The following is a 26854-nucleotide window of genomic DNA, read 5'->3' as shown; positions in this document are numbered from 1 at the left end:
ATGAAACAGATTTATATTTATAGGTTAAATGAAGATAGCTCTATCTGGAGTTTCAACTTTTAAGACTAGTCAGGATGAATATCCAGCAGCACCTGCTTCTCTTTTATTCTAGCACTGCTACAAAAGAAAGTAACAATTCATTTTGAAACTGGAGCACTAAAGTATCTTTAAAGTTCTCATTTTATTTGATTTGACAAAGGTAGAAGACTGCTTTGCTTGCAAGCTTATGTCAGCTTCTGTTTTCTCTTAGAGTGGAAACCTAAGCGGTTAAACATCACCAGTTGCCACAGTTAGTTTTTATGAACAGTGAGATCTATAGCACTGAACACTGCAATGAAACTCTCTCTCCTGCCTTAAATGTAGGACACTAAGACTCTATGCTGTAAATCTTAGACAAACAGCATTCAAACGTACTGTTATAAGCTGACTCCTATCATCATTAGATGATAAGTCTAGCATAAGATTTATGAAGACACAGAAGTATGGCAAAAGTCCTAAACTGCTCAGTTTCCTTAGGTGAGAGGAGGATGCATTTCAAACAGGCTCCATTTCTCCACCAAATAATCTAAATGGTGGTTTAGATTTCACCAATAGAATAATTCATTCATTTGTCATTATACTGTAGTCAGTTTTAAAGATAGTAATTTTGTCTGAAGGGTTTAGCATTCAGGAAACTTTCCTAATTTATTACATTTTTCGAGGCAGATGTTCCACTATGGAATCAAATGTGAAGAAAATGTAGAGGTGTGTGTTTGCTTGTTTTTACTGGAATACACCACTTCATACAAAATCCGCCCATTGCTCTATCCCACAGTTGTGTAAGCATGAGTGCCCAGCATGTGGTCTGGGCAGTTCCTGGAGTGCCGTAAAAACTATTTTCTCTCTGCTCATGCTTGCCTCAGTTTGACCCTTGATGTTTCAGCAATTTTTTTAAATCTTAGAAACCTATTCTGAGGAAGAAGGAGAACGTAGAGGAGCAAAAATTTGGGTAAGATAGGAGAGAAACCCCAAGAAATAGAACTGATAGAACATTAAATATTTCATAGGTATGTCTTAATTGTCATACACTCACTTTTTACAGGCTTTCCTGCAAACAGTTCTTGATGTATAAAGACCCAGGAGTGTGTTTTTATTAACTTGCCTGTGTTCGTAGTGCCACAGAGATGTGGTTTGTCAAAGACAGAAGCTGTGATGGCCCCAGTACTTCCCTGCGGTTGCTGGTAGCAGGCTGCAGTGCGGTGGCAAACGGGAGCGGTGGCCATTGCTGCCCGGCGCCCACAAACACACCAGGGTGACGAGGGGCTTCCACTGGTCTTTCCTCTTAACCAATTCACCTCTTCTTTAGAGCACAATCGCTTTTTAAACTTCTCACTTATTAACTTGATAAATTAACTACTTTAGCTACATTTCAAAACACAGCTTTGAAGACAGAGGAGTTTTACTTGTCCGTGCAAGTCAGAATTCAGAAGTACTGAGTAGCAAATATGTGAATGTCACCTTCTGGCATACTGGAGCTAGAAATCGCACTCGTCTTCCTGATGTGCTCGGGACGGCCCCGCCGGGGGCCGGTGTGACACCCGGAGCGGGGGGAGACGCACACTCGGTCGGACGGCGCCGATCGGGGAAGTTTCTGGGAGCGGAGCGTCCGCAAGGGAACAGCGGTAGGAGGGGGCGGGGCGTCGAGCACCAGCCACCACCCTGTACCCGAGCACCAGCCACCACCCTGTACCCGTGTCCCACCCCTCACCGGGCGATCGCGCGGGCTCCGACAGGGCGCGCGGGAGCCGTTTCCCGGACAACGTCACGTGCCGCACGTCCGCGCATGTGCCCCACCTGGGCACGCGGGTCCGCGGGGCGCACGCGGCGGCCGCGTGTCCCTTCACCGCGGGCGGCGGCGGGACGTGTCCCCCGGGACAGCGGGGCCGCTGCCGGGCCCCGGGCGGCGGTTGGCTCCGCATCGGGTCCGCGGCCGCCGAGTTGGGCTGCACCGTCCCGGGCCGGGCCCCGAGGGTGGCGGGGGAGCGAGCGCTGAGGCGGCTGGCTCGCACGAGAGGCGAGTGATCCGCAATTAGTACCTGAACCGCCAACCAGGTTTTTGTCACCTCCTCCCGTTAAATAAGGTCAGAACTGGTCTGTGAGGGGATATCATTCCTTTAGTGGAAGGTTCCATGTATCAGTAATGTGAACCTTAGAAGTTTAAATGCCACGGTTTAAAACCAGAAATATATATTAATCTAACAGCCCAGTCTGGTGAGCAGAATGTGTATGTTGGGGCTGATGCTCTCAGATGAATCGTTAATTGATTGTTTTTTACTTGCAATTACCCATTCAGGATTGTGGCTAAACTTTCTAAAATGCATCTTGCACTGCCCAAGTTCCTTTGTAAGTGACAGTATTTCATTTACCATGATTTAAAAACAAAATTAATAAAATAAAACACCCTCCCAGCTTTTTCCCCTGTCTGGAATCCTGTTCCTGAGGTAAGAATCCAAACACAGTAAGAGTGATAGTCAATATTCATGTAAATTGTTTCACAGGAGAAAGACTAGTATGAATACTTGGGAAAAGAGGAGGAGTCTGAGCAACACTGGATAGCAAAGCCATAAATTCTATGAAGGAAAAATGAGGAAAGCTTTTATATTGCTGTGCTACCTCATCTGTTACTCTCCACCTTTCTTAGGGCAGGATGTCAGAACAATTCATTTCTAGAAATACATGGTTAGTAGATAGAGATACTTCAAGATAAAGGCATATTGTTTTTGTAACAGATGTACTTAAATCTTAAACCATAGTCTTGTAATCAAATTCACATAGATGGGAGCTGGACAAAATATGTCTAGAAGAGGGGTGTTTTGGGGTTTTTTTTGGTGGTTTTTTTTTTTGGTTTTTTTGTGTTTTTTTTTTTTTTTTTTCAGATAGTGGAATGGGGTCACTGTTTATACCAAAAAGGGGGGGTGGGGGGAAGCCACCCTTAAACAATCAGAACTGTTAACCTGTTCCATAATAAAATTTCATGCTTTGGTTCAGGAGCTGCAAATAGTCACCTCAGTTCTTTGCAGAGGACAATGTTACGTATGTGACTGAGCTGTTGCTGGGGTAGAGTCTTAGCTCCGGCTGCTTCTGGAGATGAACTGCATGTTCTTATGAATTTTTATCTAAAATACCTTCTTTCCACTTTAGCTGTTGGCTGCTTTCTAAGAAATTCATCTGCTTCTTTATCAGACTGAAAGCCTGTTAGGCCTCTTTTGGTGTTAAGCAGTAGTATCTCTTACACAAATAAACAATTCTTTGCTGCAGAAAATTCTATGAAAATCAGTATTTTATTTCTGGAAGGGGAAACAGCATCTTCTGTATCATCTCTGTGTGTTAGTTGCAAAGAAGAAACTGTTATACATTAGAAATTCATGACTCCAAGAATTTTCCACTTTTCTTCTGCTGAAGATAATTAGAATTCATGTAACCAGACCTACTGTGAAAACAGCATAAAGTCTGAGTAACACAAATCTGCTTTTACAATAACAACAACATTGTTGCATGTATAAAAACTGAGGTCTTCATTTTAGCATTAAAAATTAGAAAATAACCACAAGGTATTAATGTTCCCAAAGGACTGGCAGTAATGGTTTCTAATAAAGCAAATAAACCCATACTTTCCCTTTGCACATTAGGCAGTGAATGGGAAGTGTTAGCTTGGAAGGATTTATTGCTCAGCAGTTCACATGGTAAACACAGGTAAGGATTTGATTAAACAGCTTAAGACAATGTTTCCTAAAGCCAGTAACTCCCTTAGATCTTCTGCATGGTTTTCTGAAAGGCTGTGCATTATAGCTGCAAAAGGATTGCTTCTGACAGCAATGTTCTTCACATTAGAGCATTGTCAAAACAGGTATATACGTAAGGACAAGAAACAGCTGAAATATATTGCTTGCTGAACATGTTGCTGGGCATGCTCAATCTGGCTATTTTACTCATAGCAAAGCTCAAGGTAGTTGCATAAACGGTGTAGTGACTTTGATCAGTGAATCTATACTGTTGGAATTATTTTTTTTATTTTTTTTTAATTTTTTTAACTTCTAGTGAAGCTTGAAATATATTGTTCATATTTTGGGTAAGAAGGAGAAATTAATCTTCTTATTCACATGAATTCACATTCAACTTATTTTAACCAGCATCATTGCTCTGTACATGCTAAATGATGGTGGAAGGTATGTATATGTGTATATATATATATAAAAAAAAGTAGCCTTTTTTACATTCGATTTCTGATTTGCTTTCATAACTTGTCCTTGCAGTCATTGAGTCACATACTTACAGCATGGCTGCCTGAGGAGTTGCATACATTATCATGCTGATTAGACAACAGAGACAGGATTGAGTTTGCATAATTGTCATATACCATCCAGGTATTTATTCTTCCTTACTGAAGTAAGGATAGAAATCTTTTTTTTGTCAGTAACAGAGGAGGACCTTGTTTTAGATCTCTCTCTGAACCACTTCTGAGTGTTCATAGTCAACTGGGAATCTGGACCTTGCATATGTTCATTCTCTTCATCTCACAAAACTTGACCTTGTCACTTGAGTGTGTTGTCTTTAACTTCTACTCCAGGAAAAAAACATCTTAACATTTTTATAGTCAGGTTTAATAGCCATCAGAGATAAAATTTTAAGACTAACTCATCTTGACAGAAACTTCTGAAAATCTGCTAGATGTATTTGGATTAGGAGGCCATTTCTTTTCTTTCTAGGAGGGTAATAATAATTAACAATATATTTAGAGATTTAAGTAGACTTTGACACTGTAGGCTTTTACAGTGTCTCCTACTCCAATTTAAAATAGGTCTACTTTGGAAATGCTTTATTTTGCACCCGAGAATGCCTAAGAAGTCTGGGTCCTTATCTCAGGCCTCTAGAGGTACATGTGTGAACAGTAGGTGTTTAAATTTCTGAATGCCCCAAACATTCTTCTAATTGTGCATTGATCTGTTTGTGCCTCAGTTTACAGGGCAGTAGTATCAGTAGCGGTAACAACTTTGGGCTGTTTTGAAGCATAGCTAAGCAACATATTCTCTGAGGGAGGCACAGAAAGTAGAGATTACTCATTACTAGACAGGATCTGTGTGCCCTACTTAACATGTAAAGAAACAACCTGTATTATTCCTTGGTTCTGAATAACTTGGGAACTGCAACAGGAGAAGTAGACACCCTGCCTTAAGTGATGCCGTTCCTACCTCTCCAGTGCAGACCCTTCTCTGTTGTAGACCCCCATTTCCATTTCCCTTCCCACCTCCATCTTATCCAGGCAAAAACAGTTGAGCCAGGAATCTGCAGGAATGAGTTTTCATTTCCTGCCAGCATGTGAGCACCCAGTTGGAAGGTGAGTCAGTGGAAGCTGGCTGCTCCTCTGTTAAAAGCAGTGCATGAATTACAAAGTATTACTGCTGTGTGGTGGAGTGGGGGAAGGGGCTGTGTGTCATATAGGTGTAAAAATGTGTGGTTTGCAAGCAGTGCTACTGTAGTTAGCAAAAAGTCACACCAGAGCACAAAGGAGGGATTTGTGTCACTGACTTTCCAGCCTGTGAGTTGCATTGTGCTTTACTGTGTAAGAAAGGAGAGTATGGTACAGCCACCTGTCAGCAGTCTGCTACTCAACACAAGAGTAGCTGGTAGAGTCAGTATTCATCTGTGAAAACAGCTGTGTAATTAAGCTGAATGCTGAAGAGCATGAGAGTTCAGATGATAGGACAAAGCTGCAAATATACCCTTGGATAGAGAGATTTGATTATTACATGGTTTTTCCAGACTTGGTTCTGTAACTCAATAGGCATTGGTCAATTGATAGGTGTGTACATCAAATGCATTAAGAACTGTTATACTGAAGTTAGGATAGAAAGAGAAGTAATCTCTTTACAGATACGTTCTTGTAAATACACATAATCCTCACCTTCTGTTCAAATGGAAATTATCTGGCTTTCTACTTCCTGTTCCCAGTTGCAATTTATAAAAAAAAATATATGATCTATGATATAAAATAAGGATTTAGTTAAAATAATCCTATTTCTTCTTACAAATAAAAGCATTCTCAAGTAAAAAAATATATTCTAATTGCATTAATAACTTATAGGTGGTGCATACTTTCATATCAGTATTAGATGAAATATTGGTATGGTGTGCAGAAGATGAGAATACCAATGTGTATGATGTGTGATTGCAATATGTTGGTTTTTATAGAATGTAATTTCATATAAAATGCCTACAGATGTTTTAAAACCAAACATGGTTCTCATAATACATGCTTTCCTGAAGATTAAAAGTGCATACAGCTGCTGGGGCTTGTGTTTTGTTGTTTTGTTTTAATCTCTCTCCCCCCCCCCCTTTAAATCACAGTTTTATTTTTAAGGGATTGTGAAAGTTTTACATTGAGGATGAAATTGAGCTTAATATTAACAGAGAGTTGCTTTCTTTAAGAACCAAAACAAAACCAGATTTTATCTAAAATCATGAATTCTAACTTTCTCTTATAGTGTGTCAGATTCAGCTGGGAAGCTAGTGAATATGAACAGATGTGAGATAAGTTTTGTGCTACTCTGAAGTTTTGTTGGAAACTTTCAATAGGAGCCTATTTAGGGGAAAGGCTACATGATTATTCATTTACTGCCTTTTTTTCTATCATACTGCAAGGATAGTATTCATGTCACAATTATTTCTACTATTTACATTTTAACCTCCGAATATAGTCAATTTTACTATTGAAAAAAGAACTGCATAGTGTTCCAGTAACTCATCTGCTAACACAGTTGCTTGCTTTTGATGAATGACCACCATCTAAAGGATTCTCTACTATGATGTGTGATACCTCAAAAAATTGTAAATGTGTCTTTCATCAACACATTGGAAGAAGTCATTTATATTGTCACATATGAATGACTTGCTCTGAGTGTTGTGTTCCCTCTGTCATACTGAGCTGCTCATTTAAAGTGCGCAGGGACAACTTACTGGATAAATGCTGTTGTTCAGTTAAATAATATCCCCAAATATTTAAAGCAAATCAATCCAGTGTGACTTTGTGGTTTGTTTCATAGTTTTTTAAATTTATTTTTAGAAATGTCAGTTCTGTTTTTGCTAGCATTCTGAACAGTGTTGAGAACTAAGAATAGTGGCCAGTCTTTTAACATTAAATCAGTATTAAAACTTAGATACCTAGACATGCACAACAGGCAAAACCCCATGGTTTCTAGCTTAAATATCTGAACATCACAAGGAAATGTTTATTAATTAGCAGTGTTGAGAATCAGGGGTTTTTTTATAAAGACTTAACTTGACATAAGAAGTACATTTGCAATGTAAAAATGTTTGTGTCTGTATTTCTGTTGTCAGTGGAAGAAAAGCATAATGTATGCACACAATATTTCTTGTGTAATTATTTAATTTCCTATTTTTTGTGTATGGTAGAAATTCTTAAAAACACACACACGCTCGTCTGATTTATGTCTCATTTTAATATTTGCATAAATATTCTCTAGGCTTTCTGATCTTCTCTTTTACATATTTCATTTTCCTCAGATTCTGAGAAGGCATTGTATTGAGGGAGTCAACTGGCACAATGCCCGCAATTAATGATAAGCCTTTCCTTGTCATTCTTTCTCTGCATCATTGTAGGCATTTACGAGTAAAGTAAAAGAACACAGTGTATCTGTGCTTCTGAATGCAAAATCCGTCACTTCACGTTTTCTTCCAGGGAGAAGGCGTGTAGTTGAAGAGACAGACCAGGACAACTGATGTCACTAAGAAATACATATGAAGCTTACTACTTTCTTTTTCTCGTGCGTGCGTGTGTGCGTGCGCGTGTGTGTGTGCGTGCGTGTGTGCGTGTGTGTGTGCGTGCGTGTGTGTGTAAATCAGAAAAAACCTTTTTAATATTGTAGTTTTAGTCCACTTATGGAATATTTCTGAATGGGACTCTGTTAATTAGCTAGCCTTCACAGGGTTGTAGATGCTACAAACTGATGTCAATAGGTATTGCAGTAGATTTGGCTTAGTAATGCTAAATGCAGGATCATAATGTTTGGGGAGGCTGTTAAATGTTCTCCTGAAGGTCCTGTACAGCAAAGTGGTATATTTCTTCAATTTCTCCTCATATAAACATGAAGAAAATTCTGGAGGGTTGAGCTGATTGATCTTAGTGTGGTGTGTACCTGTTCTGTGCTTCACAGAAAAGCACTGAATGACTTTGTGCAGAGAAAGGTTTTGAATAGTCCTGTGTTTAGGGCTTTAAGTAATGCCGCTTCCATTGCTTGTGTTGTCTTGTACCAGTCTTCAAGGTACACATTCAAAATCCAGTGAAATCAGTAAAATAGTTTATTCTTGGTTCATGAGATTTTTTTAATTGGTATATTCTGATTTTAATGCTGCTTCTAGGGTTAATATTTAAGCCTCTACATGCAGACTTCAGAAATATCTAGAGAGCCTTTAAGGTGACAAGAGATTTCTTCTATTCTAGCAGCTATCATACCTTACAGTTAATTAGCACTGGCTTTCAGATTTTCAGTGAAGACAAAAAAAGCACAGAATTAATGTTCTGATTCAGGGTAAAGAAAAGAGTACATGAACACAGTCTATGCTAACTCTGATTCTCCTGCTGTAAATTATAGCGATGGCCAGTGGAAGGACCTTTCCCAACTGTAGAGTATGGTTTTGGTACGACATGATTTTATTTAGAATTGAGTCAATAGCATATAGTCCTTTACTAGGGAAGATTTTTCTAACCCTTCAAAGAAGAATGACTATGTCTTAATGATTTTGCAATTGTGTGATGGTGCTAAAAGACCTGTTGCAACAAAAAATAGAACTGTTACTAGGAGTATAGCATGAATTTTCAAAAGATTAATTTTCAGTAATTTTAATAGATTTCTTGACTGAAATCTTGATGGATGCTGTGTCTATCAGATTATTAATATAACCTAGTTGGTACCTGGGTGTGTTATACAGGCTGTGAGGCAAAAAGAATGCAACAAAACAAATGACTATAAGAAAACAACTACTATATCTGTTCTTTGCTGGAAAAAAAAATACATTGTTTTGCAAAGCACACAATGTGATATACACAGTGGGTAGCTTTTGCAGATAACCATCACATGTTCAATATAAACAGAGGACAAGGTGATAGTAGTTGATGCTTCAGTCTTCTCCACATTGTGACAGTTCAGGATGGTCTTCCAAAATAAAACTCCATGGAGTTACTAGGATGTAACATGTTTAGAAACTAATTATTTAAATATTTTGTAAAATCTAGAATATTAGGAACCACATTCAGATTGCCTACTATACACATGTAGATTTTATATTTGTTGAATACATATGTAAGGACAATCATGGATAATAGTTTCAGTGACTTGCTCTGTTGAACAGAGTATCTGCTAGTGGAAATAATACCCGAGTACCATACCTAGCACTTTCAGTGTATTATCTTGCCATATAATCCTGTTAGAAAATTAAGTAGGTAGATTTAAAAAGATGCCCATACACCATGGTTGTTTTGTGCATTTTTAGAAAAAACTTCTGTAGAACTCTGTATTAAATTCTGTTGTATTTTTCCACTGAAGCATTGTTTGCCAGTTGGTTACTACCACAGATTTCATAGAGCTATCAATCAGAAACATTGTAAAGAGGGAAAATAAAAATCAAACAAAACAAAACAGCAGAACTGGCTGTGGACAAAACCTACAGCCTTCTTTGTGCTGTGGAAAGGACACCTATCAGAATGCCCTCATTTGTTTTGATGCAACTGAGCTTCAAAAGGGCAAGACAGGTGTGTTGTTTTCAGGAATCTTAATTTGTTATGTGACACAGTTCATAAACCAGCAGCTAAATGTGAGAACAGAATGCATTTTGGGGCCAACTCAATAGATCTTTACTTGCTCTAGAAATGAAAATATGTCATAATTTTTTCAAACTATTAACCGTCTGCACTTGAGATGCTGTGGTATCACAGCAGAGTGGAAAACCTATGAGAGATGTGCCAGCACACTGACTGCTTGGCTGGGATAGCTCGGCACTTCAAAAATGTGGACAGATGGGGTGCCACCTCATGAGAGGTAGCATTCTGCTGGGCTGCAGAGGAGCTAAGAGTTGAAGATGGGGCACTGTATCAAGTTGACATAGCAGTTATGCTGCTAGCTTGTGTTATGGCAAATGAGAAGATAGATGGTGGCACAAAAGAAAAAAAAAAGGCTAGGGAGCACAAAAAAAAAGAAAAAAAAATACCCAGCAGAGCCTGGTTAAAAAAAAATAACACCAGTATGCCTGTTGTGTTCTGTCTCTCAAATCTTTATAGTGACAGGTTTTTAGAGGTAGAAAACAGTCCTTGAATAGACCTTTACTTCTTCCATTGTCCTACTCTCTCTGTCTGGCCCTACACTTTCTGCTTGTAAATGTCCAAACCAGTACAGAAAGGACTTTCTGTATTCTCTGAATATCTGTGAATCTCTTCCATTTTTATGTTTTTATTACTATTCCTATAAAAATCCTAAGGTATTTCCCTGTTTCTGTGGCCTTTATTGAAACATAAGCTGTACTTCCCACACTTGGTTCGTTCTTTCTGTACTGTTCACCAGCATAGCTCTTTTCCCGCTTTTTAGAGCATTTGTATAGAAATAAATCAGCTGCATACAAATGGATCTTCAGTGACATACCTTTTGCTTGCAAACAGCATAAAGCAGCCAAATTTCTACAAAAGATCAAAGAAGTTACGTGGGTGAAGGTGTGCATTGGAGACAGAGCAGCTGCTCCAGAGTCTTTTGAACTTTCATTTACCGGCTCCCCCTTCACAAGCAGGGTATCGTGGCAGCAGTTTTTCACAGCTGTCAGAGGCTTCATTCTTTCCTAAACTGTTACCAGATCTCTGGTTTAAGACCCCTGGCATATGCTTGTGCTGTATAATTGCAGTTGCAGAAGCTGAAGTACTGCATGTTGAGAACTGAGTTTATAGCACTTACCAAGTGAAGTCACAGAAAGTGGGTACTGTTCCATATGAGGAAAGGCTACCGTTTGCCCGCTATACATTTGCTTAGCTGAAAAGCCATCACTTCTTCCATTTGTACCATGGTGTAATAGTTCTAAGTTGTCCAAAGGAAGTGATATTAAAAATTACCACTTTGTATTTTAAAAAAAAAGATAATTAATAATGTTCTTGCCCTGGTTGCAATTTGGAAAAAAAAAAAAAACCTGAAAAGCTGTTTGCTTCTCCCTGAGCGACTTGCACTTACAGCACAGTCCAGTGGCCCTATGCTGACATGGGGCTGTGCACACAGCTGATTGTGACTGGAAATGAAGATGACTCTTTGTCTCTTCTGTCATGTTGAATTCTAGGACTGGCATTTAAGAAGCCCTTTTGAATGAGTAGCTTCAAATTGATCCAGTTTGTTGAAAAGCTTGAGGCCCACTGAATTGAAAAATAGCTTTTGGATTGGAAAAAAAAAAAAGATTTCAAGTCACTCTGCAAGCTTTGTGAGACTGGATTTTGCATTGTGGCAGTCAGTTAGAGTGTGTAACTGCTTGTTTCAGCATTCTTTTAATTTAGTGACTTTTCCCCCCACTAAACTTAGAATAGAAAAGGATGTGTCTATGTAAATGTGTGTCCCTGTGTGTGCATGTCCCTATTAGTAATGGTGATATGTAAGAAATAATTGAAATATCTCCTAATGTTTAAAAAGGGTTATAAGCTATTTCAATATGTTTTATGAGCATGTTGCAGTTGTAAATACTATGTCTTACGTATGGCTTTATGCAGGTCTGTAGAATTTGCAATATGTGGTTGAAACCCATGGTTACAAACCTAAGTGCTGATTATAAGATTTGTGGGGAATCAGTTACTGCGGATTACAAATTTATTAAGACATTATTAATTTATCAGCTATTAATAAATACATGAATTGTTAATGGTGTCATGTGAACACACAATATGCTAATTTCATTTCTAAGCTTTATTAATTTTCCTGTCAGGAGATCTTATAACTAGAAACTTGGAGATTTTTTTCTAATAGTAACATCATGAATCAACAACTAGTCTTCTGTTTGCAGAAAAATTTCAAGCTGTGTTCTTCAAAATTTGATGTGGAAGTCTTAGTAAGGTTGTACAGTGCATTTAATATCTTTTTTGAAAACAGTCTAGGTATGATGAGGACAGTTAAGGCTTACTGCTTAAATGTTGACTTACAGTGCGTATTTCCACATGTTGTCCATTTCTCTAGAATTTGTTGGTTTTGATTAGAGGTTAATAAAAGGATTGGAAAATTGCATTCTTCAAATGTCACAGCACTGATCACAGTCATACAACTAAACATTTACTGTCCACCTGTCTGTCTGTTCTTCATCCCCCCAGAAGGCTGCCTGCTGGGGGAATAGGCTCGGGCCATACTGGCAGCTTGAACCACGTTAAGGGATTTTAAGAAGTTTTAACAGTCCAAAGAGTAGGCAGTTTGCAGGATAGTAAACAGTTTGACCATGTGGATACATGTGTGCCAGAGTTCAAGGCTGTGACACACTGCTGTTCAGATTGCTAGGATAAATGTAGCCATTGGGATGGGGAATAGCAATTTAATTAGAACACCATGTAAAATTCATATACCATGTCATTTGCTAAAGAGGACCTGTGTCATTATACATCTATTATATCACAGCTAAAGGGAAAGGAAAGTCAAGTAGTACTTATGTAGACAATATCATTAGAATTGTATAGTTTTTGAGGTGTCACATCATAATCTTCAGGTTTTATAATTTGCATGGCTGCTTATGTTTAATCACAGTAACATGCTCCAGGGTGAAATGCTGTCATGGAAAACAGTAACGATTTGGCACTGTCATGTATTACAGTTTGACATCATAAAAACCAGAGTCCTGCAAAGTTTGTAGACATTTAAGTGAAAAGCAAGGATACCAATCATTGCGATAAGTAATGCTAGCAAGAATAATATTGGGAATAAAATTCCCCATGTCAAGATTTAAACTAATTCCTCACTATTAAAAATTAGGATGAAAGTATGATAGGGATAAGATGACCTCAGAGGTACTTGGTACAGTGTGTTTATTCTGCATGACACTGGTAACTGGTGGAAGCAAGGTGCTGAATTTAAATGCAATACTTGTTTGCCTGAAATTTTATTATCAATTGCTAAATTCCAGAATGGAGCTATATTCTGCTTTTCAAGGTAGGCCAGTAAGTGTTATAGCCTACAGACTGGCATCCTAGGTAACTGTGTTCAATACCAAGGCCATTCAGACTTTCAGCTGCTAGTAGATGGTGAAGCTTTCGTCTGTGCTCAAACAGTACAGTAATACTTGGTTCAGAGTGATGCTTATACAAGAAGGGAGACACGTAGTAGAACCATGGGGAAGAAGACAGAATAGTTGCATCAAAGTCATAGTTTACTATGGCTGCAGAAGCTGTTTTCTTACAAAGACTATAACTACAGTGGCTTAACTTTTTGCATTTGTAGATGCAGTATGCCTGAGAAGCTGATCAAGGCAGTGACTTGCAGTCTTGTGCTTAGTTTATGGGAAAACTCAGAACTGACATTTGGTGACTACATGTAAATAGAATAATTTGCTCCTAAGAAGAAGTGTAATTCTTGAAATCTGATATTTTTCTTTCCAAAATGAAAGAAGCCTTTGGCATAAAATTTATTCAGGGTCACATTTCATCCATAACCTGGTTTTTTTCTCTCTCAAACCTGTACCTAGTTACACTTTAATATTTGCAGTCTCTCTAGATTGTCAACATCATTGTATAATAACCAACTTATTATAGAAAGCAGCAAATGCCATGCTGCCAATCACTTGTCCATCACACTAACAGGTGCACTGCCATTGTCAGTGTCAGGCTGAATACTGGGAATCACTTAGACAGGTGGAGTAATTTACTCATCTTGTAGTGGCAGAAGGGGACACCTTATCAAGTAAAAAAGAGAAGTGGCTTCTCTTGGTGTATTTGGTATGTGGCTATATAACTTGGATTTATAGTGTCTGTGTAGAAACTGATGCACAGACTATATTTTACTATAATGGGGGGAAAAAAAGTTTTTTCAGGTACTACACAATAATATTTGTTTTTTCCTTTCTCTTCACCTTATTCACTGACATTCTCTCCCTCCACCCTGCATACTGAGCCTTTTATTATTGTCAGTTTAACAGACTGCTAGATACTAAACCCTTGAAAGATCTGTCCGTGTGCTGGAGTAAAAAAAAAAAAAAAGGCAACTTGCCTTAAATTTTGTTATATAAAGCAAAACTTTCAATGAGACCTAGAAATTCTGTGCATTAAGATATTTCCCATTGCCACTGTTTTGTGGAAGAGAGGTGGCCAGAGCATACTTTACCATTTCATCTGAAGGATCATAAACGTAGGAGTTACTATAGCAGTGTCAATGCCAGTGTTCACCTGTCCTAATCTCTGTAGCCATGGCAGCTGCTGGGCAGTTTCTGGGGGCAACAGAGAAAGAAGTTGCTTTATTTACCTGTCTTTCTTTGTTATTATCAGTGTGCTGGACAAATTTTCCAGTATCATCTGTGACCTCCTGACTGGAGCTTTAAACAGGAGAGCTAAGCCTGGTGTGTTTGTACTTGTAGCTTCTGACTAAAACCATCTGTGGTCTGGTACAACCAGTAATTGCCTGGGCCAGTAAGTAGAGCTATTACTTATAACAGGGATCTATGAGTCTTCAAAGTCAGAACGGTAGAGGCAGCCTCAGACTAAACAGTGGGAAGGAAGAATTCATGGCAGTGGTTTTGAAACCTCACTTTTATTGCAGCACAGAGAGCAGTGGCTGGGTGGTAGGTAAGATACGCTGGAGGTTAATTCTAATTTATTCTCAGAAGCATTGCTAGGAGTGCATGTACCCTCACACTGGAAAATTTGGCATTTAAACAAACTTTAGCTTGATAAAGTGTCAATTTTCTGTAGGATGCTGCTAATAATAGGCTTGACCTGTGAGTTCATGGGGGGATTTGTGGTGCTTTGACTGTCTTGTTTAGCAAATGGCTCCTATATTCTCCAATTCCACCATCTAGATGTGTAGTTCAGCAGTTCTTGTAAACAGCAGAGCTTTCCCTTCTCTCCTCTCTCTACCAAAATGTAATGGGCAGTGCTAAAACTTCAGATGGCCTTGGGCATAGTATCAAATTATACCTAATCTGATGTAATTATGGGCTGCTGCCAACAAGGATGCTCCCAGCCCTTATGGCTTTGTGCTTCCTGTTGCTTATCTTGTATCCCCTAACTGGAAAAAATATACGTTCTTTTCCACTAATCAAGAAAGAACCAACTATCTCCTAGCTGCAGGAGTGCTGGGAGATGAAGAGGACTAGGATTATCTTTTCCAGTGGCAAACAGCAATTAGGTGGAGGGTGAAACTGCACCTGTGAAGTCCTTTCCTGTTCTTCATGTGACCCTTGTGAATAGGCACCTAAACCTTCCCTCTGTTTAATATGCTATTATTCCACATAAAGTGATACAAGCCTTTTATGATCGAGTGTTAGTTTCTGTAATGAGATTTTTTTGATAGCGCTGTAATGTTACCTGTTTAACTGGTATGATGTTTACTGGTGTTAAAAAAGCATTATCCCACCTGAACGTTCTCTTTACCAGAACAGAACACTGTGTGACCTCAAAGCCCGTGATTGTACAAGATTATTTTTTTTCTTTTCCCTTTTTCTTTTTGACATTGTTTGTGAAGTTAAGAGCCATTGACAAATTTGAAGGATATGGTCCTGAGCATTTTCTTTTAGGTCACTATTTTGAACTTTAAGTTATGAAACAGGAAAAACAGGAGAGCATTTTGCATAGATAAAAAATGAAAGAAAAGGCAAACAATGCTGAAAATAGCTCTTTATACTGGATACTTAAAGAAAACATGTTGTTTAATTTAAAGGCATTTTATATTTTAAGTTGACGTTCTTGCACTGTGTTAGAAAACTGGGCTCATAAATGATAGATGAAGGTGAGGTCCTGGAAATGAGCCTGAGGCTTTAGCTACACGAAGCCCCAGGGCTGGACATGCGTATGGTATGGGCTGGTCACATTCTGACTCTGCAACTAACAAAACCTTCATATTCCAGGCTTTATCCCTTTCTAACCCATTGCTTCCTGAAGAAAGGAGTGTGGGTGCACACCCTGACTGGATGTTAATTTGTACGAGAATTTGGTAAATCAGGCCTCTAATGCATGCTTAAATGCATGCACCCACAAAATTTCCATCAGCACAGGGACTTCTGTCTCTGCATTAAGAAAATGAGAAGCAAGGTGATCTACAGCTCCAGGTGGCTTGCATGACAGGGCTGCCAGTGTGGAACTGAACTTCAGTAAAGCACAAGCCTTAGAAACAGGAGAAACTATTTTTTGTTAAATGCCATTTTGGTAAAATACATGTTTTAGCAAATGCCACTGCCAGTTCTGTTTGAGAAAATATTTGGCTCCTGAGAACTGAAAGACTAAGAACACCCTCTAAAGTTACAGATCAGGAAATACATTTATTGCTATTTATTCATAATAAAATGTTCAACAACAAAATTACCACAGATATTTAAATTAGATAAAAAAAATCCTCTGCAATGACATAGACTGAAGATTTAGATTTGCAGTCCTCTATACATATTTTTCTCTTTCACTTGAATGAAGATTTCAAAGATTAGTTCAGTTATCAGTTATATTGACTTTCTTTTCATTTTCAGAGGTACTTTTAAAGGTAAATTACGCTATTCACTGACAATAAGCATGGTAGCGTTTTTTGCTTATTGCAGTTCTCTCTATAAATGAAAACTGTCTCTAATGCTGGCAGTCCAGGTCTTTGCATGACAGCTAAATTCCCTTCTTTCTCACAGTTCAGTTTCTCAAAAAACCCACACCACACTGCCTCTCTTTCAGTGCCTTTTAAATATTTCTTCTATTTCTGATATGTAGTACAATCTAAAAGGAACATGGTCTTTTACGAGTTCTGATATTATGGTTTCCCACCCAGTGATACAGTTCTGTCTGAACTATAACCAGTGCTTTCAGATCTGGTGTGTAAAGCTAAATGTCTTCACCCATAGTGGACTGAATAAAAATTATAGTTAAATATACCCCACGTGGATTTAGGAGCTGAGCTGTTAAGTGTCAGGTCTGAAAATGTTGGTTTGTGTGTTCTGTAGCAGTGGAGGGATGAAGGAAAGGATAACATTAAAGAAAAAATAGTGAGGACCTCCCCCCCCCCCCTTTTTTTTTATCAGAATACATTTATGATTCTGTCATCAAAATGTGCATGTGGAAGCATCTCTTTAGAAAGACTGAATTCTTTAACTACATGCTTCTCCTTCAGTAGCAAAACTGCACTGTAAATTGCTAGGAAGATCTTCCTTCATTGCTGGATTGCTTTTATGTGTTCATAAAAGCTCTAATAATGCCACTTTTTGAGCTCTGTACACATTGTGGGATTCAGGTAGTGCTTACCACAGTTCAGAGGAGCTGTGTGCAGTGTGACATGTTCAGGCACTGGTTTTTCTGTGTTTTTTATTTTCTTCTTTTGATAGAGCAGTGAAGAGAAACACCAAATTTCAAAGGGTTTCTGATTTACAGAGTGAATACCTTTTCCTGCCTGCAAATTTATATTCATAAATCTTGGTGTGATAGGGAAAGTATAAAACTTAAAATATGTAACTGTCCTGATGAAGATATACAGACTTCCTAAAAACTTAATCTGGTGTTTAGAATACAGAAGGCTGGAATTTTGCTTGTATAGCTAAAATTGTTACAAGATTGAAGCCCCAGAGGCCAACTCCAGAGAGGAACTGTGTGCTCAGCTCATATGTGTGTGGTGGTTCATTTTTCAATTTTTTTTTTTTTTCAAAAAAATTGCCATTTAAGTGTTGTCACAGGAGGACACAGGGGATTTCTCCTCTTGTGATGTTAACTTGAGGTGCCGTACTGGCAACGGCATGTAGAAAAATATTTTGTTATGTTTTTAAGAGCTCAGTTTCCTGTTCTTAGAGTATATTTTAAAAGAGATGTCTCAGTTGCAGTTTTTTGGGGGAATGCTTGTATTGCTGCCAGCTTACATCTCCCACTGGGAGCCACTATGGAGCAGGGATTACTTCAAATAGGTTTTAGCAGATTAAACAAGCCACCAAAAAAAGCTTGTCTTTATTTTGTCTTCCTCTCTCTACAAATAGCACGGTAGACAGAAGGGGATGAATTACAATTTAGTATGTCAACCATAACCAGCCTGTATCTCAGGAGGTTTTTTTGAACTGTACTAACATATGAGTGAAGTATCATCTGAAAACTCCTAAACACAACAGCAAATATGTATATGATCTCAAACTTGTAGGAACAGTTATCTATTGCTATGGTTCTGCACTGTTGCTACATTGTAATTTCATGTTCCAGTTCTCAGTCAAATGTTCTCTTTTGTTTTGCTTCTGCTTTCTGGGACTGAAAGGCCAGCTAGACTGGCACAAACCAGTTACGCTAAAGATTTTTGGTAAAACAACAAATTTTTTTGCTTGCTTTTTTACACTGAAGAAAAGATGTTTTATTTTTGCTTTGTTGGGAAGAAAAGAGTAAAGCTTATATCTGCACGCATGGGACAAGTTCTGTAGATGCAACTACAATTCTTGATCGTCTCTGAGGGCTGTTGATGTTCTGCGCTTAAGTTGATCATTGAGTTTCAGGACTGAGAAAAATATGCATATGTACTGAGCCCACATTTCACCCGGTGTAAAAAAAATGCAATCCATATATTCTCTCATGGTGTATGGCTGCAGATCACTGCATAGTTTCTGTCCATAAATGTCAGTCTGTGTGAATAAAGCAGAAGTGGCAGAGCATCTTTGAGATTCTACTTAGACAGGAAAAGCAAAATTCTGTTTGAAAGATAGGCCACATGAAAAAGATTTCACCTTGTTAAATTGTTACCTCATGCCCTACCTGTATGAAAGTGGAGGCATTTTGTCCACATCATAATGCTACTTTTTGTCACTTTCCATTCCTTATTTGTTCTCCATGAATATCTCAACACTCTTTCACCTGTTCCCCCTAAAGAAACCAAAGCCTCCAGGTCTAAGCATGACCAGAATTATGGAACTGTGTAATCTTAATGAGCTAGTACTGTTTTCATCGTGTTTGTAGGCTCGTTCTCTCCCTGTCACCTATCTGCTTTTTCATGTAGCGTAATTGGGCCAGTATTTGATATAGTAAAACATAAAGATTTTAAACAAAACTTTCAGTCACACTTTTGCTAAATATTTTGCTTGGCAGAAGCTTCATTACACAATAAATGAGTCTTGGAAACAGCTAACTGCTTCATATAAAACAGGCTCCTGTTCCTTTATTGCTTTTGGGGGAGAACAATGAAAATTCACTGTTACTGGCCACATCAAACTGAATGAAAGCCAAATAGGATAATTGAAAATGATTGTCAAGTTCATCATATCTAATACAATAGAGGCAAATTAGAGTTATCTGCAGCAGCAGAAGTAGCAGCAGATTGCATTATAAATCATCATATCATTGACAGTCAATTACATTCAAAACTTCTCAAGCATGAGGCAGCGGCAGTGTTTATCTACTAACAAACTTATCCAAGCCAGAAAACACAGTGTGGGTGTATGAAGAGAATTTCTTGGGGGTCTGAAGGGCTTGCATTAAAAAACAGAATTTCAGCAAAAACATATTCCATGAAGGGTAGAAAGGATGAATCCTGGTTTGTTGCAAAATTATATCTTTAAACCTATTCTGCCTTTCTTTTCTTCCACTGCAGTAAACTCACATTTGTCTGTTGTCTCGGAGAGCCCTCCAGTAATGTCAACTTCACTCCAGTCTTCTCTGCTTCATTACCACTTCTGCTTTCACAATACTTCTAGCTCCCTTCCGAGTTTCCAGCATTTGCCTCTTTCCCTTGTTCATTTGTTTGTTTGTTTGTTTTCAATTTGAGGTATATTTTTAGTTTTTCTCCTTCAGGAATGAAGAGCTTTCTGTAAGTTACTCTAAGTAACATTGCATTTTGGGGAATCAGTGACTCACATAATGGATAATGTAATTTTAATTAAATAAATTATAATCAAATAGATTATATTAAAAAATAGTATCAGTTGAGACAAAAGTCTTGACAATATTTTACCAGTCAGTTTGTTGTACGGACCCTGAGAATTGGTCTGAACCTTCAGAATTAAATGCAGTTTTTTCTTTTCTGGAAGTTATGATGATTTTACTTTCTGGCTGTTCCCGTGGGCACCAGGAAAAGCTCAGAGTAGAAGCAAGAACTTCAGACTGTGAGAGGAAGGTTTGTGATTTTGCTGTAGTGCAAAAGATGGCAGAGTGCTCTATATGATGATCCATCTACTTTTTTGATAAGCGTAGAAAGCCCTGAAGCAGTAACAGAGCATTATGCAGGGTTAGTATTGATCTTATATCCACATGCTTGAGTAAGGTGGGAAAGGTTGTTGGATTTTGGGGAGAAGGTCTTAAGTTCATTTTTATTTTTTCCTAGTCAAATCTCCAGAGGCTCTCTTTTAGGATGAGGTCTCTTTGTATTTTCATAACAACTTGAGAAAACTAACATGCAATAGAGCAAAGACTTGCTGTAACATTAAATCAAGTAAAGAGTAGGTTGAGAGCTGTGCTGCTGTTTTGCAGAATAAATACTCTATTTTTAATAAGAATTAAGAGACTTCAGATCTGAGGTCTTCCTCCTGCAAGAGCAGTCTGAATGCCACTTTCTTCATCCCATCCCAGTCAGCTGACTCCAGTTACACTACATGGAGACATGCCTGTGATTCATTCTCAGTTCCAGTCCTAAACCACCAAGTAATTTTTTTTGTCATTAGCGACCCAGCCCTTGATGTATCTCAGATGAGAGGAGCATGAAGGTGAAAAGCCAGCTTGTCAGAGTTGCCGCACACACCTCTGCTGAATTCTAGTTTTTCTGCACCCGAGAACTGGTCTGTGAGTCCCTATAAAATTAAGTAGCCAGCTGAAGTGCTAAATTTTGCACTTCTCAGACAGTTAAAAGGAAAATAGAGGTAACTGAAGAAGGTGGTTGAGATATTGGGTGGGTTAAATCATGCTGAGAATCTAGAAACAAAAACTGAGTTAATGTGGGTACCATAGTTGCCTGAAGATGGACAGGATGAACCTATTGAGGCTAAAATCAGAGTGAACATGAACAGAAATTGTTACACTGACATTATTTTAAAGTACTAATAAATTAGCTGAACAGGTAGAAAAGAAATGTGTTTGCATAATGGTGAAATCAAAACTTGTGTGTGCAATTTTACATGTCTGCAGACAATAAGAAAGTCTCAGTATCAGGGAAGAAGGGAATAAAACCGTGGGTACTTCGGTTGAAATCAGATGCCTGAACATAGTTGTCCCATGCAGTTTGGAATGCTCTGGAATACGTACTCCTCTAGAACGGTGTAGTTGACCTAATAGTCCTATGTTCTATCTACCCTATGTGACAGCAGGTATGTCATAGTCTGTCATGCCAAGGAGTCCCTGGGGCATTTTAAATAGCATTAGACATCTCTGTCTAAGTAACTGAATCTCATCCAGTCTGTGGACTGTTATTACACTATGAAATGCCAATTACAAAATTGGAAAGAATTATGCAGTTGTTTGCTTTTGTTTTAGTAGATGTTTCATTGAGTCTGGGCAGAAACCTAAATTTCTGTGGTTAGCCAAGCTTTAACACAGTTTGAAAGATTTTCAGTTTTACTAAGTCCTTCATAGAATTCTGACTGTAAATCATACCTTTATTTATCCATCTCCTCTGCCTTTTTTAGCTTTTTATGAAACAATGTTGCACCAACTTTTGAAATACTGAATACTAAATTCACTAACTAGTTTTGTAAAGGATTATATTCCATATCCTTACCATATTAAGAAACTGGCTTTTGGCTTGCTTGTTCACTTTTAACGCTCCTTGACAGCTGGGGTATGACAAAAATGCTTTTCTGTATGCTTGTTCTGAAATGTTTTGGACTTACATTATCCAGTAGCCATAAAAAAAGTGCTGTTGACTAGGTTATTTTACATTTGCTTTCAGACATTTAACATACTGAGTTCTGTTGTATGCTTAATTCCAAAGGAATAGGTCAGGGTTAGTAACTCTGTGGGTCATATTCTGAGAATGAGTTAAGCCAGAAGGATTTGATAATGTTAACAAACATATTTTGGTAACCATAATGAATAAAGTTATTTCTAATTATGGTTTTGATTACTTGAAATTGAAAGTTATTACCATTATGTTATAAATACAGAAGAAAACTTGTGATAGCAACATTAGTTAAGATTAAGAGCAGTGATTTGATCTCAATAGTGTAAAAGACTATTCAAATCACGGTTTGGGTTTTTTCCTTTTAAATCCAGTATTCAACTTCATTAGGCTTTTGGGATGTTTTTTCAGTGGTTTTCTTTTTAGCTATGCTCATAAAAAATAACATCTTCATTTTTTCACCTGTATTGAGCTACATTATCGTACTGGTATTGACTGAAATTAGTAGGATACCTATCTTGCTTAATGCTGTGTATGATCTTTCATTTTAAATACTGGATTTAATTTTGGAAACCTAATTTTCTGCTTATTAGCTTTAAATGTTTGGTTTGATTTAATGTTCTGAGCAGACATAGAGAGGGCTTTCACAAAGCAATTCTGATGTATTGTTAAGTAGTATTTAGATTGTAGGAACTCATTTGATACATTGTTCTTGCGCTCTTATTGAAGTGTATGTATTGTAAACTAATATTTGGGATTATATTCAAACTCTTGAACATATCAAACCCTCAAAACCATCCCATTTCATATTAATGCATCCTAAATTTCAGTCTTAAGGTAAAACTTCGTATTATAACAGTAACTTTCCTACAGTTGCTGGCCCATCTTTACTAAATGCAACATGACCCAGTTCCTGTACTTTGAAGGAAAAGTTTAAAAATCCTCTTTGTTCTATAAAATGATGCTGTCTTTGTGGCTTTATTTTGGAGTTCTTGTTGGATTGGGGTCGTAGTGGGGTGGGGACAACTGTCTGTCTTTATTTTTACCTGCTTCCCAGTGGGAAACATCTTATCTGTAAAAAGCCCAATTAGAAGTTGTGGAAATTAGTATGTTCTCAGAATTCTGTAGTGTATAGACAGCATGCATAATTTATGTATCACATTTGGGATTTGCACCTTCTTTCAGTGATGTGTAGGAAGGAAAATGATGGCATGTCAAATCATGCTACATGTTTTAATTTTTGATAGAAAGAGTGAGTATGTTTATACAAGGTCACTCAACTCCTCTGAGAAAGGTTACTAATGTGAGAAATTGTTTGCTGAGGTAAAACACCTCTGTTAGACAGCAAAATTCATTACTCCAGTCTTGTTTAGGCATGTACAAAATACACTGTAAGTGTTAAAAATTCAGGGGAATTAGTGTTTTAGCCAAGATATTTCAGGCTATCCTAACAGTAATGCTGGGGATTGATGAGAACTGGTTTTGATGATGTTGACACAAATGGTTTATCTGATGTGATCCAAGGTTCAGCTTGCCAAATGTCAGCTACAGCATGCTGAGAGGGTTGGGTATGCAGTGACCCCACAGAACATGATTGCCCCCTTCCTGTTTGCAAAGAAGTGACTGGGCTTGCAGGTAGTTGTGAAGTAGCTAACAAGATGTCAATTGTGGCAAAGTGAAACTGTAATTTATCAGACAATTTATATGCCTTCTAATAATGCAAGGTTTCTTTTACACTTAAGTTTTTTTGTTGTTGTTTTCCTTTAAATAAGTTTGCCTTTCATATTGTGGCTGCTTTTTGAAACACTTCGTAGTTTGCCTGGCACCCAAGTCAGTCTTCTGGAGTCCCATTATATGAATATACAGCTTGTTCCATGTATGTGTTCTCTGTAGTTTTAAGGAAGACAGTGTTGATTTTTTCCCCAGTTGCTTGCAAGTATTAAAAACTGTGTTTCCCAGGACTCCTGAATTCAAATTGCAAGTGAGGTTTCTTCAACATGGTGATCACAGAACAGAATGCTAACTGTGTTGAGTTATCAAATGTTTTTATTTTTAGATGCTACAGTACTAGTATTTATGCTAGTCATGTTTTGGAATGGTCAACCATTAGTACTGAAAGGGGAGACTATTCTGAGACACATGAGATTTCCTGAAAAAGTGTAAAAGTTTTTCGAAGAAAAAAAGAGAGTTGTGGGATAAAGTGTGGGGTATCGTTTTGACAATCTGAAGACCTGAGTTTATTAATCTGAGCATGACAGTTGTTTGTGACTCTGTCCAACTGTCGGAGACTCAAATTTTGAACATGTTTGAATAACAAGTTTGAATAAACACTCGGAAGCTACATTTCATTCTCCTTCCTCGCAGAGAGGAAGATGTACAATAGTAGAATGAGGATAATGGACTTTGACAAATTTAGGGAATAGGTAAGTAAGCTCCTTGAGGAAGATCATTGAAGGTATATTGAGAACTGGAGACACAGACTTCGGTAGAAGTACAGCTGCAAACCATTTTGAGAAGTGCATAAAAGACAGGCAACACCATAAAATACCATTACGAGTGCATCAGAAGCTCTTTGATAACTTGAACCAGAAAGTAATCATATAACAATGGAAGGAAGGTATACATAACTAGGCATAAGAAGAGAAAAATAAGCTGAAGAGAAAGATGAAATAAAATAGTGCAAAGTGAAAACTGTATGTTAGTTAGGACGTGGTAGAAAAAAAATCATGAGAAGGCTAGGTTGATCTCATAGACATATAAAAATAAGAAAATAGTATCTTTCCCTTACAAAATGTAAAGAGGAGAGCAAATACGGCATGATGCTGAGAAAGCTGAAGAATTCAGTGCTTTTCTGTGCACCATCATGCAGAATTACTTGATTTGGTTACCCAATGGAAGTATTTTAATGAATATGTAGGGTACATGAGAAACATGAGGACAGAAGGTAGGAAGTATGGCTGTCTAAAACAAAGACTTTAAAAGATAAAATTCATGAATACAGTAAAATGTCACAAATGAGAGTTTTCTCTGAATCTTTTACATTTTGAGAACTGGTGTAGACTGAGGGAGTTGTTGGGGGTTAGAGGAATGTAAATGTATTACTGGGCTTGAAAATAAGGAGGGGGAAAAAAAAAAAAGACAACCATGTGTCATAGCCAGTCTGACCTGAATCCTTGGTAGTAGACTAGAGCAAGCTATTAATATCTATAAGAGGTGAATTTAACTCTAGAATTCTTTTGACGGGGTTACATCTATAGAAATCTGTAGATGTAACACCTTGAGTTTAGTACACTCTTTCATCCTGTTCCACATGACATTTCTGTAGGCAAACTTCGATTCCGTTTAATCAATATTGTGTGATGTATAAGAATCAATCAGTTAGTCTCTGTTCAAATTATGAAGGCATGCCAACAGAGTCCTGCATTTTTCTGTCCTGGATGGAATATTCTTTTCAATGTTTTCATTGATTTTGATGATAGACTAATGTGTTGTTATAAAACCTGCAGTTAAAAGGTTTTAACAAAGTTCATATGTGTAGGGAGCTTATTGGGGACCAGCATTCAAGATTTTGGATAACACCTTTAAAGTGACAAGTTAATACTCTTTAAAGTTTTGTGGGAAATGTTACACTCAGAAAGGGGAAATTAAATGCACCAAGTTGAAAATATCTAGCTAATCTGGTGATAGTCAGAAAGGAAACATGAATTAACAATGTAACCCTGTAAAATACATTAACATGATTACTGTGTGCAAGATGTGGAAAATAATATTCAAGTCAGTGCTTCTGAGACCATCTTTAGTATGTTGTTTAGTTTTGGTTTTAATGGTTTAAGAAAGTTAAGCAAGCCAGAGAAAGTCCAAAAGAGAAGAGTAAGAATGATGAGGGTTTTTGAAGACATGACCTATAAAGAAACACTGATAGAATTTGTTTTATTTAATCTAGAGTAAAGAAGACTCAGAGAAAATATGAGGTCTCTGTTATGCAAAGATCTGTTGCAAACAGAACAATGATCAATTGCTTTTCTTGGCCACCAAATGAAATAGAAGAATAAATTGGTTAAACTACAGGTCAAGGTTAGGGTAAAAGATGTAAAAGTTTATCAAGCAGTAAACTACTGTTATAAATTCCCCACAGATATTTTATTTTCTGAGGTTTTCCTCACATTTGCCAAATGTCTGACAAAAGAGTCAAGCATAATTGCTTTTCTTCATTTATGTAGTTGAAGTAGACGTTCCGAGAGATCTCATTTCCCATTCATTAATATGAACCCATAAAATTTATGTTTATTGTACTTAGGTTTATTTTGCATTTTCGTGACTCGGTTTCTTCGCCTTAAAACACAGTAATACTTTCCCTACACTTAGTAGTCATGAGTAGGAGAATATTTATATGAAGTATTGAGATTACTTGGATACAGTGACAATGGAATCCATATACGTTTACACTGTAGAATGATGGACAGCTACACTATGAAGTCATTGTGAAAATGACATCTACTTTGTCTTTAATTCTTGCTTTCTATTTCTGGGAGATCGGAAGATACAGTGGCTTCACAGAGTTGTAAAGGAAGTATCAAACCTCAGTTGTGCCTCTTGGGACCTCTTGGACAATTTTTGGAGAAGTGTTATTTGCATATCTCCAATCAACTCTTTGGCAACTATGGGAAAAGTTCCCAGCTGCCAGTTTTGACAGCCACAGTTCTGGCAGCTGTTAGTCTTGAAGGGGAAAGAGGAAAAAAAGAGAAAGTAATAGCATTGGTATTTTTGTAGAGCTTGGGTGACATTTAATATTACCTGCTGAAAATAACAAAAATAAAAAGGCAGAAATGAGAAGG

The 26854-nt window shown here is 37.7% G+C and overlaps 1 protein-coding gene across 1 annotated transcript in view; it reads left to right on the top strand.

Annotated features, from left to right (window-relative positions):
- The first annotated feature begins 1924 nt into the window (after positions 1–1924).
- The window catches only part of LOC129735391 (protocadherin-9-like), a 469578-nt gene continuing 444648 nt past the window's right edge, over positions 1925–26854 (top strand). Inside the window, exon 1 of the transcript XR_008730970.1 lies at positions 1925–2120. The gene's annotated coding sequence lies outside the window, so the exon portion shown is untranslated. The remainder of the gene's footprint in view (positions 2121–26854) is intronic.

This window comes from Falco cherrug, chromosome 2 (genome assembly GCF_023634085.1).
Source record: "Falco cherrug isolate bFalChe1 chromosome 2, bFalChe1.pri, whole genome shotgun sequence".
Lineage (NCBI taxonomy): Eukaryota > Metazoa > Chordata > Aves > Falconiformes > Falconidae > Falco > Falco cherrug.
The sequence above is the reverse complement of the archived record's forward strand: the minus strand, read 5'-3'. Positions and strand labels throughout refer to the sequence as shown.